The following is a 19,107-nucleotide window of genomic DNA, read 5'->3' on the forward strand; positions in this document are numbered from 1 at the left end:
ATCCACTTTGATAGAGTGTGTGGGGGGGAGGATTTAACAACCGATTCACCCAGGGTCAGGTTGGCCATCGCAGGAGGCTCATCCCGCATATGTGGCAGAGCTGGAGGATGGGCTCCGCTTCCCATGACAGCCAACCTGACCCTGGGTGAACCGGTTATTATATTATTTGAACCCTACCACTGCCTAGACCCAAATTTCTTCCAATTTATTGTTGTTGTTCAGTCACAAAGATGTGTATGACTCTTTGCAATCTTATGGACCACACCACACCAGGCTCCCCTGCCCTCCCCTGTCTCCCAGACTCCCAGAGTTTGATGCCCAAACTTATGTTCACGGCATCAATGACACTATCTAACTATCTTCCCCTCTGTCGTTCCTTCTCCTTTTGTCTTCTCTCTTTCCCAATGAGTCCACTACCTGAATTTTGTTTGGTAATTTCAAAGATTTTCGTGTGTGTGTGTGTGTGTGTGTGTGTGTGTGTGTGTGAAGGATTCTGTGTTTGTGCCATTGAGACAAAACAAAACCATGCTGCTATAACTGTACTATTATGACAAAGTTAATTGATATTTCTGAACACATAAATCCTACCTGTTAAAGACAGATGCATAAATTCCCTTTCCAACGAAATCAAGATAAATCTATGTAGCCTTTATGTTGACAAAATGGACAACTTTTGATCTGTGACTGATAGAAACAGTTTGTACTACTGAAATTGTGATTGTTTAGCAGAATTACAGTCCATCGGATGTTGCTGACTTCTTCCCCAAATATGGATAATTGCAAGAGATGATCATTTTCAAATTCACCCCTTTCATGGACATCATAAATCTGCTTATAGTAACATATGCTTCAATTTTGATGGGCGGCTTTTTCTAGGCTGATAGACATACTTATATTATGTTGTTGTTAGTTTCAAAGTTGTGTCTGACCCATCGCAACCCCATGGACAATTTTCCTCCAGGCCTTGCTGTCCTCTACCATCCTCTGGAGTCCATTTAAGCTCATGCCTACTGCTTCAGTGGCTCCATCCAGCCACCTCATTCTCTGTCGTCCCTTTCTTCTTTTGCCCTCAATCTTTCCCAGCATTAGGCTCTTCTCCAATGAGTCCTTCCTTCTCATTAGGTGGCCAAAGTATTTGAGTTTCATCTTCAGGATCTGGCCTTCTAAAGAGCAGTCAGGGTTGATCTCTTCTAGGACTGACTGGTTTCATTGCCTTGCAGTTCAAGGGACTCACAGGAGTCTTCTCCTGCACCATAGTTCAGGAGAAGTTTTATACATACAGAGCCAATTTGGCCTAGTGGTTAAGGCCTAGAAACCAGGGGACTGTGAATTATAATCCTGTTTTAGGTATGAAACCTGGCTGGGTGACTTTGGGCCAATTACTTTCTCTCAGCCCAACCCATCTCACTGTTGTTGTGGAGAAAATAGGAGAAGGGAAGATATGTTCTTCCTAGGTAATGTATCTCACCTTGAGTTATGTATAAAGTAATAGAGGTGGGATTAAAAATTAAACATATAAATGGATTTGGAATTTTAAGACCATGTCTTTTTCTTCTTTAAAATTTACTGTATATGCCACCCATCAAAACTAATTTTTTCCCAGAATAGCTTACAAAATTGTAGCATCAATTCAAAAACATAAAGAGAGCGTATTTGCTCAAAATAGTAGCGTTCTTAATGATGTGTGTTCCTGAATAAATATCATGGTAGCTTTAGCCAATCTCTGAACACCAATATCTCAGAAGGTTAAATTGGTGAACTTTCGCCACAGTACTTTCTGTGGCCTCCCAAAAAATGTTCCAGAAAGATCAGTTTTATCTTTAGGAATGTGTTTGTCTGCGGGAGGAGGGGAGAGAGAGACAGGTGAGGCTCTTCGCAAATATCATTCACCCACACTCGTCCATTATTTCATTTTAAAATATTGTCCAAATAAGTAAATACCATATATAAGTGCAGGAAAGAAGGAGATATTGGAAGTGACATTTTGGGTTCCAACGTGCCAATGTCTCTTTAAAAAAAAAAAAGTCGTAAAAAATTGGATTCAAAGAGCAGATGGCCAAGTCAGAATTGGCAAGCGCATTGGTAGCTATGGGACACATATTGTCTGTTCCTACTTTAATTGCATTGTATCTGAATGACTGCAATGAATTCTCTCTGAGGTTGCTTTTAATAAAAAGCTTAGAAACTTCAGCTGATAACTAAGATTTTAACAGGTTGTCTTTACTGGGGACATGTAACCCATTAGGTAAAATACCAATTCTGGTTTCTAATTTGTTTCTGAGCCCAGTATAATGGATCTGAGGTGAACTGTATGTTTGAGGATCTGTTAACACCCCCCCACACACTTTTTATGAATGTATTCACTTGCTTTTGTCAATGCTTTCGTCTTTGTTTAAAGCTATCTGGATAATATCCTTCCTATAAAAGACTACTTCAGCTTCAATCGCTATATTACAAGAGCAAAAAATAGATTCAAGCTAAATATCAACCGCTTCAAACTTGATTGCAGAAAATATGACTTCTGTAACAGAATTGTTAATGCTTGGAACTCATTACCTGACTCCATAGTCTCTACTCAAAATCCCAAAATCTTCAACCAAAAACTGTCTACTATTGATCTCACCCCATTCCTAAGAGGGCTATAAGGGGCGTGCATAAGAGCACAAAAGTGCCTACCGTTCCCGTCCTATTGTTCCCTTCATTATATCAAATTAATATAGTTGATGCATATTTTTTTATATATATATATATATTTTTTCTTCAACATATGTTGTTTTATCTATGACAATTGTTTGTGTATACTGTTGTGACAAAAAGAAAAAAAAACATTAACAGCACAGAGAGGTCTGCTACATATTACTACCTGGATTCTTTAATATTGTCCTGGGATTTTCTTAAATCTGGTCTTTTCCAGGCTGTGGTCACTCAGCATAATAAATGTTGCATGAAATTTAAGTTGTACGAACTAGAATTGCTTGGGTCATTCAACATATTATGCCATTATGCCACGCGTCAGTAACCATAACAGTTGAATTCACGCATTCTACTAAGCGGTAATGTGGGGTTTGCTCGGTTTTGGTTTAATGTTTTGTGTGACTTCACTCATAACTTTTAGATTTAGATTGAACGGGAACCATGATGGCACAGTGTTGCAGGCTAATTCTGCCCCCAGCCAGGAGTTCGATCTTGACTAGCTCAAGGTTGACTCAGCTTTCCATCCTTCTGAGGTCGGGAAAATGAGGATCCAGATTGTTGGAGGCAGAATGCTGACTCTGTAAACCACTTAGAGAGGGCTGTAAAATATTCTGAAGTGGTATATAAGTCCAAGTCCTATTTCTAGACAGTGAGAACAATCAACCAATGGAACAACTTGCCTCCAGAAGTTGTGGATGCTCCATCACCGGAAGCTTTTAAAAAGAGACTGGACAGCCACTTGTCTGAAATGGTATAGGGCAGGGGTGAAATCTAAAAATTTTCCCTACTGGTTCTGTGGGCGTGGCTTAATTGGTGGGTGTGGCTTGGTGGTCAGGTGACTGAATGGGCATGGTTAATAATAATAAATGATAAAAATAATAAGGTATACAAAACTTGGGAGGCCCCAGTCTACTTTCTTTAAAAATAGAGGCCCCAGTCTACCAATTGCCTTTTACTGACAGGCCCCGGTCTACCTTCTTTAAAAACAGACCAATTGCCTTTTACTGACAGGCCCCGGTCTACCTTCTTTAGAAACCCTACAGCGCTGATCAGCTGTAGTGCGGCCCTTTGAAGTGCCGCGGCAGTCATTTAAGGCCGTTTGCAGCTATATCACTACCCAGCGCTTCAGGGACAGAGAAGAAGAACAGCGAGGCGTGGGCAGTGGGGGGGAGCCAGGAATTTTTGCTACCGGTTCTCTGAACTACCTGCCCCCATCGCTACCAGATCGCGCGATCCGGTCCGAACCGGGAGCACTTCACCCCTGGTATAGGGTCTCCTGCTTGAGCAGGGGTTTGGACTAGAAGACCGCCAAGATCCCTTCCAGAGGATGATGATGACAACGATGATAGATGAGTAACATAACATAACATAACATAACATAACATAACATAACATAACATAACATAACATAACATAACATAACATAACATAACATAACATAACATAACATAACATCAGAGTTGGAAGGGACCTTGGAGGCCTTCTAGTCCAACCCACTGCCCAGGCAGGAAACCCTACACCATCTCAGTCAGATGGTTATCCAACATTTTCTTAAAAATTTCCAGTGTTGGAGCATTCACAACTTCTGCAGGCAAGTCGTTCCACTTATTAATTGTTCTAACTGTCAGGAAATTTCTCCTTAGTTCTAAGTTGCTTCTTTCTTTGATCAGTTTTCACCCATTGCTTCTTGTTCTACCCTCAGGTGCTTTGGAGAACAGCCCGACTCCCTCTTCTTTGTGGCAGCCCCTGAGATATTGGAACACAGCTATCATGTCTCCCCTAGTCCTTCTTTTTGTTAAACTAGACATACCCAGTTCCTGCAACTGTTCTTCATATGTTTTAGCCTCCAGTCCCCTAATCATCTTTGTTGCTCTTCTCTGCACTCTTTCTAGAGTCTCAACATCTTTTTTACATCGTGGCGACCAAAACTGGATGCAATATTCCAAGTGTGGCCTTACCAAGGCATTATAAAGTGGTACTAACACTTCACGTGATCTTGATTCTATCCCTCTGTTTATGCAGCCCAGAACTGTGTTGGCTTTTTTAACAGCTGCTGCACACTGCTGGCTCATATCTAAATGGTTATCCACTAGGACTCCAAGATCCCTCTCACAGGTACTACTATTGAGCAAGGTACCACATATACGGTACTGGTGCATTTTGGTTTTTTGGCCTAAATGTAGAACCTTACTTTTTTCACTGTTGAATTTCATTTTGTTAGATAGCGCCCAATGTTCAAGTCTGTCAAGATCTTTCTGTAACTTGAGCCTATCTTCTGGAGTGTTGGCTATTCCTGCCAGCTTGGTGTCATCTGCAAATTTGATGAGTTCCCCATCTATCCCCTCGTCCAAGTCATTGATGAAGATGTTGAAGAGTACTGGGCCTAAAACAGAGCCTTGGGGTACTCCACTGCATACTTCCCTCCATGTGGATGTAGTTCCGTTGAGGACTACACGTTGAGTGCGGTTGGTCAGCCAGTTACGAATCCATCTGGTGGTGGTGCTGTCTAACCCACGTTTTTCTACTTTATCTAGTAGTAGGTTATGGTCTACTTTATCAAATGCTTTACTGAAGTCCAAGTAAATTAAGTAGTTGGGAGTCAGGCATCCACATCATCATCAACTCGCTAACCCTAATTTTTTATTGTCTTGGCTTAATAAGGAGATGGTTATGATCACAAAGGGAGAATGGAATCCTCCATTTGATGTGTGTTATGGAAACAAATGATTTCAGTATTTAGTCATGGAGGCTGCTTGAGGGAAGAGATCAGGAAGAGATAGTTCACGAAATGGACTTTCCAACCAGTGTCGGGGAAAATTCCAGGCATGTCCTCATAGGTAATTGCAGAGCCTGAAAATAATAAGAATGTTTTCTGCTGTTTTTGCAGTGATTGCACCAAATGCGCTTCTGATTTCTGCAGTCTTATTTTGACAATACTGGATTAATACTGGCATTGAATGTAATCAATGTAGATGGTTACATTTCACTATGAATGTATTTGCTATTATTCTAATAATTGGGATTATTGAAGGGTTTGTTACCTCTTCGTTGGCACGTGAAAAAAATGGTATTTTATGAAAGATGCACACATTTGGAGAAATCTTCAAAGTAAGAGGGGTCAGATCAGAAGTCAGGCAAGATCAACCCTGGTTAGCACCTGGATGGAAGGTCTTTAGAGTAGATTGGATTTCAGGAGATTCAAAAGAAACGTCACAAAAACGATAATATAGATATCATTTTAGCCATTGTGTGTCCACTGCAGGATGAAAGGCCTCTTTTGTATGGTCCTGAGTTTTCTTTTGCTAATTGGGCCCGAAATACTTGCTGAGGTTGTCAATCCATCTTGTTTTAGGTCTCTTTCGTGGATGCTTTTGATCAAGTGGGATCAATTCTACCAATGTCTTGGTCCACCTGCCATCAGTGCTTCTAGCTCTGTGACCAGCCCATTTCCATTTCAGTTCTTTTACTCTCTTGATAATATTGTACTTTTATTTATTCTCTAATCCATACGTAGGTCCTTCTATCTTGTAATGCGAAGCATGTATCTTTCTATGGCTCTTTGTGCCTTTTGTAGCTTTTGTATCAATAGGGAGGATAGTGTCCATCTTTCACTGTATATACAGTATATGTTTATCGTACATCCATCAATATGGATAAAAGATATGCACTAATGTACTGGCTATAAGATATCAATAGTGATCATTTTCTAAATGTGTTTCATTGAGGATATTTAAGTCTTCTGAATTGTTTTCTTTGGGGTTTTTTTTCCTCCCACCATGTCTATTGTAGATTAGATTTTATAACTAGGCCCTGGTATTTTCAGTGATATAAGTATGAAGTTTTGTATGAAAGCAACCTTGAAACTTTAAGGTAAGAAGTTGGTTTGTTTTAATCAGTAGAAGAAACCAGCATTTAAAGACAAAAGTAAAATGATCAGCCATATCCATTAGACTTGAGCTAAATTGGAGGATGAAAAAGACCTAGGAGATTGGTGAGATGGATGGAGAGAAGAAAAAGGAAGTGATGGTATGGAAGGAATTGCAGCTTCCTAGCCTTGATTACTCTTCCCTGTATTGGGTGAAACCTAAAGGCAAAGTGATGTCACTGCTCCAAAACCAACCAACTAACCAACCTAGATTTTATCTACATTCTGGGATCTCCAATGTTTGAACATTAAGATGTTCATTCCTGTTAACAGAAATGCAGCAGAAACTACCTAAAACAGGTATGCATGTATGTATTTATCAGGGGTGGGTTCTACTTATCTTTACTACCTGTTGGCAGCGGGATTGCGTGCACTTCTGTGCATGTGCAGAAGCTTCCTGATGACGTTGGGGTCAGTGGGTGGAGCCTCCCCCCAGTTTTACTACTGGTTCACAAGAACCGGTCCAAACCGGGGGCGACCTACCACTGGTAGGTATGTATGTATGTATGTATGTATGTATGTATGTATGTATGTATCAAATTTCTACACTGCCCACTACACTGTGGTTTACAACAATATAAAAAAACACATACAAACCAATTACTGGTTTCTAATAAAGCCATAGAAATATGGTTATGGCTATAACCATATTACCTGGCTCTACAGTACTATTAGTTGATTAATCATCATGGCTGCTGTTTATATTTATTTACTTTGTGGATGTTTTTATTTGTTTTAATCTCTTTAATCTCTTTTAAACGGTTTCAGAATTTTGGAATTCTAAGGCGCCTAGAGTCACTTGGCTGAGTTGGTCGGCTATAGAAATTGAATTAATAAGTGCAATGGAATAAATATAACCCTATGAATAAAATCATACATTAAAAAAAAAAAGTTGAGAAGAAGCTAAAGCTTACAAGTTAGAATGAGAATCAAAGTTAAAAATTCAAAAGGCTAAAAGATTAATGTGGGAATGCCCGCAAGCCACCAGCCCAGGGCTGCATCACCTTCTTAGATTCTCACGCTAATTGTAGGATCATAGAATCATAGGGCTGGAAGGGACCTTGGAGGTTTTCTAATCCCATAGTAGGAGACCATACTATGGACAAATGATTGTCTAATCTTTTCTTGAAAACCTCCAGAGATGAAGTACCCACAACTCTGGGAGGCAAGCTGTTCCATTGTTCAATGGTTCTCACTATCAGGAATTTTCTCCTCAGTTCCAGGTTGGTTAACCCTGTGAGTAGCTTCCATACATCGCTTCTAGTTCAGGGGTGTCAAACTCAAGGCCCGGGGGCCATTGATGGTATTCAGCCAGTTCGATTCGGTTCAGGCAAACCAGTAGCGGCGGCTGCGAGAGGCTCTGCCCACCCACTCGGATGTCATCACATGCCGTTTTTGATGCTCTGTGCATGCACAGAAGGTCCTGAGCATGTGCGGAGGTGGTGCAAGCAAGCAAAGTGAGCGTGCACGCACACTCACATTTGGGAACTAGTAGCAAAGGTAAGTGAATACTGCCGGGGGCCGTATCTGGCCCACATGGTCTTAGATCTGGCCCACAGGGCCATCCTGGAAACGGTGAAAGACTGGCCTGTGGTGCCTTTGCCAGTGAAAACAAAGCTCAGGAGGGCTGCACACAGCCTTTCTGAGCTCTGTTTTTGCTAGCAGGAAGCCATTGCAGCCCTAAACAAAGCTCGGGAGCCCATTTTCTCTGGCAGAGCACTCAGGCCACCGTAGGTGCCCCCGACATGAGTGACGTCAAGCTGGCTACGCCCCCTTGGCCACAAACACCCTGCCCCACCCAAAGGTCAAACACAACCCTCATGCAGACCTCTATGAAATCAAGTTTGACACCCCTGTTCTAGTCCTACCCTAGATTTAAAGGGGAAAAAAACAAGCTACAGAATTTGATCAGAAGTTTCACATAAATAGAAATGAATGAAAATTAAGATGGAACAATATCTTGCTTAAATAAAATCCTGTTTAAGGAATATATTTCAATCAGAATAGAGTTGGAAGGGTCCTTGGAGGTCATCTAGTCCAACCCCTTGCTCAAGCAGAAGACCCTATACAATTTCAGACAAGTCTCTTCTTAAAAGCCTCCAGTGATGAAGCACCCACAACTTCTGAAGGCAGGCTGTTAATGGCTTATTGTTCTCACTGTTAGGAAGTTTCTTCTCAATTCCAGGTTGCTTCTCTCCTTGATTAGTCTCCATCCATTGTTTCTTGTCCTGCCTTCAGGTGCTTTGGAAAATAAGTTGACCCTCTCTTCTTTGTGGCAGCCAAGTACTTTGTGTATTTTGTTGAGTAGGTTTCTATACAAGGCCTTTGACTTTTGCTTTCAGATGTCTGCTTCACAGACTTCCAGTCACTAGCAATCCATCATTTTGCTGCAACTCCAGAATGGAATAGTTTTCTGGAAAACCAGGAGACCCGGGGTTGGCCTCACCTCTGTGGATAGGATGTTCCAAAGTGCACGGAATGAATAGTGAAGCCAACAATGTTCCAAAGTACATTCCACCTTTCCTTTGATCTCCTAGTCCTGAGTCGAAGAGTCCTTCCAGGCTTTCCATGGTGAGGTGGTGACCTGGGCAGGCTAAACAATTAGCACAGCTGACCTTTACAAACACTTTCCATCCTTCCCCCCCCCCCCTCTTTGACTGCCTCTGAGGCTCAAAAAACGACTTCAAGAATGTGAAGTTTTGTCTGTCTGAATGGGCTTCTTGATTGGAAACACTGCTGCCAAAAGAGAAAGGAACTTAAAAAGGAAGTTGAGAAATGTGCTGTGGCCTGACCCTTGAGGCTTATTTAAAAGCGGAGAGCATAATTAGAGACGATAACAATGGAAACGCAGGGTTTGCACAAGCTTTCTGGCATTCGTTCCTTAATTCTGGTGTCAGGCTGGTGCTTTTGTTAGGATGATTTTGGATCAATTTGGATCAATTAGGCTGGAGCCTCCCCGGCTGCCTCAGGTTGTCAAAGAGCATTTCTGAAAGCCTTTGACTGCCCTGATCACAGGAACAATCGTGTGCCAGCTTCAGATTCCAAATCAGCAGGATCCTGGAATGCTTTTGAGAAGTGAAATACGGCCCCTGAATTCAAACTTTTGGAACTTTCCTGATAAGAACACCAAAAATTACAGAGGAAGCATTGAAATGAGTGGTGTGTGTGTGTGTGTGTGTGTGTGTGTGTGTGTGTGTAGGTGTGTGTGTTTAAAGGCCCCATTTCTAAGCAAGATGCTGAGTTTTAATGTCCAGAAAAAGAACGGATGAAGGCGTGCAATTTAAAGCCTGCCCTCTCCCATGAATGATCCATTCAGTTCTGGATGGAAAAATTTGCAGTCAATGCTTTTGATAGCTGGGTAACATTGCTTTTGTAGCCGCAACTTGTATTGTCCCGTTTGACCCTTTCTCTTTGCTTTACCGCTTTGGCTGTAACTTTACCAATGAGAGATGCAAATGACCAGGCTCAAATTATCCTACTTCATAAAGGAAAGTGTTATGTATCTTTAAATATTTTGGCGGGAAACAAGCACGTTGCTGATTGGTTGAAGCCACCGGTTAAACAGTATATAAGGAGAGGTTTTTCCCCAGCCAGGTTGCTGGGTTCACCCTATATTAAAGAGCTGTTGTCACTACCCTGGTCTCCAGCCTCGTTACTTCCTGAACTTAACACTGGCGACGAGGATGGGATCTCGAGGCTAAGGAGAACCAGAACCGAGCTGAAGCACGGAAGAACCGAACCCAGCAAAAACAGGGCAGAAACGCGGAGATGGCCAGTTACACTCCGCCCGCGCCGTTTGACCCAGCTAGAGAGAAATGGGGAACGTACATGACCTGTTTCGAAAGCTTTCTAGAAGCAAACGAACTGCAAGGAGTTCCAGACAACCGCAAAAGGGCATACTTCTTGAGCCACTGCGGTCCCGAGGTCATCGACATCGCGGAAGCCCTGGCAGAGCCAACGCCGGTACAATCGGTATCGTGGCAAACTCTGCAAACCCTGCTAAAAAACCATTTCGCGCCAACGCCGTCCAAATACGTCGGCGTTTTGAATTTGGAGGCGCCGACAGCTGAGGCGAATCCATCGGCGACTACATGGCCGCCCTGCGGAAAGCCTCCAAAGACTGTGGGTACAGAGACCTAGACGAGGCGCTGCTGGAGCAACTCATCCGGGGGGTCAAAGACATGCGTTTGCGGAGGCGGCTGCTATCAAAAAGCAATCTAACGCTGGCAAACGCTCTGGACGAAGCCAGAGCGCATGAAATGGCCACCCAAGCGGCAGAGACGCTGCAAAAGCCACCGCGAAGGCGAGTTCAAAGTCAACCCGGTGCACCAAGAAGAGATCAAACCGAATCCGACGGTGAGGATGAGGAAGGGGTTTGTCGAACCGAGAAACGTGACAAAGAAGACCGGGACGAATGCGGAAGTTGCGGAGGTCAACACCAGCGTCAACACTGCAAGTTCAAGGACGCTACATGTCGGCGGTGCGAGAAGAAGGGGCACCTAGCTCAAGTCTGTCGAGCTCCCCAACCTTCCCGCCGAAAATTCAAATCGGCCAATCAGAGCGCGGGATCGGCAAGGCGACCCGTGATTGGCTCAAACAAAAAAGGCGCGAACTCGAATCAAACGACGGTGATCATAGGCCGCGCATCAACCAGGGTGGAGAAGAAAATCTTCACCAAGCCCAAAATAGAAGGAGTGCCGTGCCGACTAGAAGTGGACACCGGGTCAGCGATCACCATCATGTCCTGGGACACTTTGGCGAAAGCATTGCCGTCAGTCGCAAAGCGCCACCTGCAAACACAACGGCTACGAGTCCACGACTACCAAGGGAATCGCATCCCTGTTCGAGGGACCACCTCTGTCCGAGTCGAGTACGGACCACACAAGAAGACCCTGTCCATCACGATCGTCGAAGGGACCCTGCCTAGTTTGTTGGGACTAGACTGGTTTCGTGCACTGGGCATGGGAGTGACTGGCATCTACAGAAGTGACTGTAACCTAAAAGACACACTCATGAACGAGTTCGAAGATGTCTTCAAGGACTGCCTGGGCAAGTACAAGGGGACCCCTATTTCCTTCAACTTAGACCCCCAGGTAGCCCCCATTAGGTTAAAGGCAAGGAGAGTCCCTTTTGCCCTGAAACCTAAGATTGACAAGGAGCTAGATAAGCTCATAAATCAGGGGATTCTGGTGCCAGTCGATCACGCAAAGTGGGAGACACCAATCGTCACCCCAGTCAAACCAGATGGGTCAGTTAGAATCTGCGCTGACTACAAGGCGACATTAAACAAAGCCTTACAGAAAAGCGCTTACCCGGTTCCCGTGGTGCAACACTTGCTGCACTCGTTGGGGCAAGGGCAAGTCTTTGCAAAGTTAGACTTAGCTCAAGCCTATCAACAACTGCCCGTAGACGCCATCACAGCCGAAGCCCAAACGATTGTAACTCACAGAGGTGCGTTCAAGTGTACCCGATTACAATTTGGGGTGAGTGTGGCACCGGGACTGTTCCAAAATTTAATGGAACGACTTCTGCAAGGGCTCCCAGGGGTAGTCCCCTACTTCGATGATGTATTGATATCAGCCGAAAATTTAGAGGAATTGGGGGAGCGTTTAAGAAAAGTTCTGGGCATTTTCCGGTCAGCCGGACTAAAGGTTAAAGTGAACAAATGCCAGATAGGGGTAGAATCCGTCGAGTTCTTGGGCTACCGAATAGACAAGAAAGGAATTCACCCCACTGAGAGCAAGGTCAAGGCAATCAGAAAGGCTCCAGCGCCCAAAAACAAAACAGAGCTACAGGCATTCCTGGGGCTAGTGAATTTTTACGCGGTCTTTTTAAAAAACAAAGCGACCGTTGCTGAGCCGCTGCATAAGCTTCTGGGAAAAAATACTGTTTGGTCTTGGGGAAAGTCGGAAGCTAGGGCTTTCGAAGCAGTAAAAAACCTACTCTCCAGCGATAGCCTACTGATTCAGTATCATAGCTCATTGCCATTAGTACTGGTTTGCGATGCCTCCCCTTACGGGGTGGGGGCTGTGCTCAGCCACAGACTTCCAAACGGCACAGAAGCCCCTATAGCCTTCTACTCCAGAACGATGTCCTCCACAGAGAGGAATTACAGCCAGTTGGATAAGGAAGCGCTAGCAATTGTGTCAGGGGTAAAAAAGTTTCACGAATACGTTTTTGGTAGAGACTTTGAAATTGTTACTGACCATAGACCGTTGTTAGGGATACTGGCTGGCGACCGCCCAACGCCTGTGGCACTTTCGCCACGATTGACCCGATGGACTATCTTTTTAGCCGCTTATTCCTACAAGCTGCAGCATCGACCGGGAAAAGAAGTGGGGCATGCGGACGCTTTAAGCAGATGCCCACTACCAGGGGCGATCGAAGACCCCACTCCGGGGACGCCCATCCTGCTAATTGACTCTTTGGACTCCGGCCCAGTCACATCTAAGGAGGGGGCTCGGCATCATACCGACATTACTTTGAGGACTGTACTCGGTTGGGTACAAGAGGGTGGCCCTTCTGCGGCGGCGTTTAAGGAATTTGTAAAAACGTGGGGAACTCTCGGCTCAAGGGGGGTGCCTGCTATGGGGCGATCGAGTGGTGATCCCGGAGAAATTGAGGGAAAGGGTATTGGACCTCCTCCACGAGGGTCACCCAGGGATCGTAAGGATGAAGGGGCTAGCAAGAAGTTATGTTTGGTGGCCACTCATGGACTCAGAAATTGCTGAGAGGGTAGGAAAATGCCAGGCTTGCCAAGAGTCCAGACCTCTACCCCCAACGGCCCCAGTCAGGGAATGGGAAAAACCCCAAGGACCCTGGTCGAGAATCCACATTGATTTTGCTGGCCCTTTCCACGGCCAAACCTTCCTAGTGGTAGTCGACGCTTTCTCTAAATGGTTGGAAATCATTCTCATGAGATCCATGACAGCCGAGGCAGTAATCGCAGCCCTGCGGCACCTATTCGCAACCCACGGGTTGCCTGACACGCTAGTATCCGACAACGGCCCGCAATTCACGGCAACCCAGTTTGAGGAATACTTGGCAGAGGAGGGCATCCGACATGCCCTCTCTGCGCCTTTCCACCCTGCGTCGAATGGCCTTGCAGAGCGTTCCGTCCGGAGCGCTAAGGAGGCATTGTCCAGACTCAAGCCAGGCGACTGGCAAACAAAGATAGACTTCTTTCTGGCTATTCAGCACAGAACCCCCAGCACTGCTACAGGCAGAAGCCCAGCCGAATTATTGATGGGACGGAAGCTCCGGTGCCCACTGGACCGTTTAAATCCCCATTACACACCAGAGGGTTACAAGGGGGAACTGGAAAAAACTAGAGAAATGGGCATAGGCGACCGAGTGTGGGCCCGCAACTATGCGGACGGCCCAAGTTGGCTAGCAGGGCAAATCATAAAAGCAACGGTCCAAAATCATACTTAGTTGAGTTAAAAGACAACCGAGTATGGAGGCGCCACATAGATCAGATAAGAAAACGAATAGCCGAACAACCTGAGCTAAATGAGACAGATAATGACCAATCATTATTTGAACCCACAGCTGACCATAACCCGGGGGAGGCGCAAGACTTAGCTGAGTTCCCGGAGGTCCAGCGACGCCATCAGGTTCCCGATGGAAACAGCAGGGAAAACTCTGAAAGTAATCCAAGGCCGGATGGCCTAGAAAAAGAGTCTGCAAGTAATCCAGGGCCGGATGGCCTAGAGAAAGAGCTGGGAGGAGCAAACAGCCCCTCCGACCAGCTCAACCCACTCCCAAGGACTGAACCGCGCAGGTCCGAAAGAATCAGGAGACGCCCAGGTTATTTGCGTGACTACGTTGAGAAATAACATGTAAATAATATGTAAATAGAGGTAAAGTGTTTTCTGGGAGGGGAGGAGTGTTATGTATCTTTAAATATTTTGGCGGGAAACAAGCACGTTGCTGATTGGTTGAAGCCGCCGGTTAAACAGTATATAAGGAGAGGTTTTTCCCCAGCCAGCTTGCTGGGTTCACCCTATATTAAAGAGCTGTTGTCACTACCCTGGTCTCCAGCCTCGTTACTTCCTGAACTTAACAGAAAGACTAAGCTCTCTGGAAAAAAACCTCAGTGCTAGTGGAAGGAAGGAAACTTAGGGGACTGGAGACTAAAACATATGAAGAACGGTTACAAGAACTGGGCATGGCTAGTCTAGTGAAGACAAGGACCAGGGGAGGCATGATAGCAGTCTTCCAATCAGGGGTGAAATCCAGCAGGTTCTGACAGGTTCTGGAGAACCGGTAGCGGAAATTTTGAGTAGTTCGGAGAACAGGCAAATACCATCTCTGGCTGGCCCCAGAGTGGAGTGGGAAAGGAGTGGGGAGGGAATGGGGATTTTGCAGTATCCTTCTCCTGGAGTGGGGTGGGATTGGAGATTTTGCAGTAGCCTTCTCCTGGAGTGGGGTGGGAATGGAGATTTTGTAGTATCCTTCCCCTGCCATGCCCACCAAACCATGCCCACAGAACTGGTAGGGAAAAATGTTGGATTTCACCCCTGGTTCCAATACTTGAGGGGCTGCCACAGAGAAGAAGCGGTCAAGCTATTTTCCCAGGTCCCCGAAGGCCAGACAATAATGGATGGAAATTAAGAAGAGATTCAACCTGGAAATAAGGAGAAATTTTCTGACAGTGAGAACAATCAACCAATGGAACAGAAGTTGCCTTTGGAAGTTGTGGGAGCTTCATCACTGGAGGCCTTCAAGAAGAGATTGGACTGCCATTTGTCAGAAATGCTGTAGGGTCACCTGCTTGGATGGGGGGGGCAGTTGGACTAGAAGACCTCCAAGGTCCCTTCCAACTCTGTTAATCTGTTATCTGAAAAGAGGAAGAGGACAACCAAGGTGGAGAGATTCAGTCATAATGGTAATAAGTGCACCTTTGGATGACCTGGTTAAGAAAGGTCATCACGGAAAAAGCCAAAATTCCTTTTTTCAAAAGGCAACTGGACTTTTTTTGGTTTTTTTTTGAAGAAGTTTCGCTTCTCATCCAAGAAGCTTCTTCAATTCTGATAAAATGATGGAGAATTTAAGGATTTATATTCCTTGCACGCGCACCCACCCCCACCCACAAGGAATAGAAATACTTCTTCCTTGATCTGTCAAATCACTGAATAGTGATAAGCAAGTAGTGACTTAAATGATGTTTAAATGACTTAAACATTGGAACCTTTTCCCGTGTAACTATAATTTGAGGCACGGTGCCTTGGCCCTTGATAGCCCCTGGCTAGCTTTACCTAGCTTTGGAATCTAAGCCTGTTTGGGCCAGGTTAATGCTTGGCTAGAAAGCCACTAAGGAACCCATAGGTTGGAGGCTAGACTGTGAAAGAGAAACATATCTTAAAAGAAGCAATATCAAACTATTGCGTTGTTGCTAACAAAATTGCACGGATGTCCATATGACCACAAAGCCACAGGAATCCAGTTTAGCCAGAGGATATCTTTATCTTTTTGGAGAGAGAGAGAGAGAGAGAGAGAAATCTCCACGTGAGTTCACCCACGCTGGTTTAAGAGGTTTCCCTAATGCTGCAAGACTCAATTAAAACGAAGTTAAGACTAGCTGTCCAAACCACTTTGAAATAACATCATAATTTGATACTGTTGATTCGACATCTAACCTTGCTAAGGGTTGGGCAAGCAGATGAGCAGAAGGTGGAGTGAGCTGCCAAGTTTTGGATTCTAAAAATAAGACTTCGTTAGATGGCTGGAAAAGCAGCCACATGCCAATTAAACGAAAGAGGCCTTCCATTAGGCTGGGTTGGAGTGGCAGATCGAGGCACTTACTTTGGTAGATAAATGCCTTAATGTCCCCCTTTCCATTCTACCACGCACTGGAGAGGATCAACATGACGTAGAATATCCATTAAAATAGGTTAAACTTTCAGGATGGATGTCAAGAGCCCTAGTCTTCCTTGATCCTTTCTGGAGCGAGAGCACCCTCTTTGCACATTGGTAGAGATTATCCATACAATTATGTAAATGGGAACTGTGCAAGTTTTTTGACATCTGTCATTACCGGCTGAACTGAAACTATCAATTTCCTTTCAAGTTCCATTTAATGATTTTTGAGGCTTTTGTGGCAAATACATTCAGCAACTTCTTTCCATACTGTTCTTCAAGAAGAGCAGCCATTTTTTTTTTAATCACAGCAAAGTATGACCAGGAGGACCGTACTCCAAAAAGGAGGCCAGGCCAGGACAAAAAAAAACAAAAACCCACCTAATTGAAATGCACATTAAATTATGAAAGTAGAATCAATATCGTTGCTATTAGTCTGCGATTTAATCGACACAAGTCTGCTTCCTGCAACATCCACAGCAAATGGCAATGACACCCCCGCTTCCCAAAATGCTCATCTTATGTTCTTGCATCCTGACAGCTTTTTAAGTATTTAAATAACTTTTTGAAATTTCGAAAAGTCCCCAAGGCTTGGCTATGTGGTCAGTCCTGGAGCTAACAGGCAACCAGAGTCTTCTTCAGATGGTTTGATTGTCCTCCCTCTTCCTCTTTTCCGTTTGATATTTATCAATATGGGTATATATATTTTCTGAGGTTTTTGTGGGTGTTTGTATGTAGGTCTTTGGTTATTCGGGTTTTCTCCCGCGTAAAATTGGAAGTGTCTTGGTGACGTTTCTTTTTTTTTAGTAAAAAAGTTTTATTTCCATTTTCCAACAACCTATTCAATATACAGTCTCTTATTCAACATTAGTCATTAACTTTCATTTGTTACTTATTCGGACCTGCCTAGCTACCACTTCCTTCCTTAACAAACCTTTCCTCCTCCCTTCTCTACTTTCTTCTACTTTCTTCATCCTTCCTCTCCTTCGCTTTTCTACATCCTCTCCTCCTTCCCTACTCTTCTCTTCCACCCTTTCTAACCCTCTCTCTTTCCCCTTTCTTCTTCCTCTCCTTTCCCCCTTTTCTACCTCTCTCTTCCTACCTACTTTCTTCCTTCACTCTCTCCTCTCCTTTCCATTCCCTTCTGAAATGGCAGCTGAGCAGCCCCGATTTCATTTCAAATTATTTCTATTTCTTAATTACATATCTTCAATCATTCCTTTACATTGATCCCCTCTCCCCCCCCTCCCCCCTCCCACCCCTCGAGACTTCCCAGAACAAAGTACAGGGTATAAGATTAACAATCATAAATTAAAATACAACATAAGTCATAATCCATAGTCACTCCTCTCTCTAAGACCTTAACTCCTCTTCCAGAAACAAAAAAGTACATTCTTCTTCCAGTCCATTATATATCAGTCCATTCCACTCCTAAAATCTTCAGAATCTTCCAATTAAATTAGTATTTCCAGTTCATCAATTAAATTAGTATTTCCAGTTCATCGATAAAATACATAGTTTTTAATATCCAATCTTCATCAATTAACACCAAATATATATCAATCCATTCCACTCCTGAAGTCTTCAGAATCTTATAGTTTTTAATATCCAATCTTCATCGATCAAGACCAAGACGATATTCCATCTTCCAGTATTCATCAGAAATTCTTTTATAATATACCTTTCTTCCTTAAACAGTCTCCCAAATATAATTCATATTTCCAGCTTAAATTCTTAAATTTTTATCCAATCTCCAAAAATAAACAATATTCTATCTTCTCATATCTTTAATATCACTTACATAAATCAAATAACATTGCTAATATTAATATTTCTTCAATTTACCTTACATCTGTCAAATAACATTATTAAAATTATAACTTATATCCAAAATATATCAATTATAACAATTAAATTCTATTTAATCAAATACCAACATTACATCCAAAAAATTTTCTATCTGTCCTCCAAAAGTTAAACAATATTCCATCTTCCCATTCCTTTATACCTCACATATATCAAATAGTAACACCTTATACCCAAAATAAGTCAGTTGTAAAAATTAAACCCTATATATATATATTTAAAAAAAATACCATCAAAATCACATCTTAAGCATTCTCCTTCCCCTTGTCTTCTATCTTACACATTTTCCACCATCTGCTCACCAATCAGCTTAACATCTAACAATAAAGAATTTCCAATCTTTAATATATTGGTGTAAAAATCTCTTGTTTAAAAACTTATTAAGAAAAGATAAGCCTCCAAAAGTTCCTATAAAAAAAATAAATTCCATATTTGAAGTGAAGAAGTTTCCAAGATTTTAGTAGTTAGTTCTGTTTGCTTAAAAGCCATTCTTAAACTGTGAAATCTACCAAAAAGAAAAAAAAAATTCAATAAACTTTTCTTCTTAAACATTGTGATAAAGAAAAAGGTAAAAAGAAAAAAAAATCATTAACAGTTCTTATTCATTCCATTTAAAAAGTAGCTTGTTATGTTCTTCTCTTCCTTTGTCCTTTTATAGTTTCACTTTCCTTTGTATATTGCAAACGCCATTTTAAATCCACTCAAGTTGAAAGTTAGTTCAAAGGAAAGCTATTTAAGAGCTGAAGTTAAGATTTATTACT

This window comes from Ahaetulla prasina, chromosome 3, assembly GCF_028640845.1.
Source record: "Ahaetulla prasina isolate Xishuangbanna chromosome 3, ASM2864084v1, whole genome shotgun sequence".
Classification (NCBI taxonomy): Eukaryota; Metazoa; Chordata; class Lepidosauria; order Squamata; family Colubridae; genus Ahaetulla; species Ahaetulla prasina.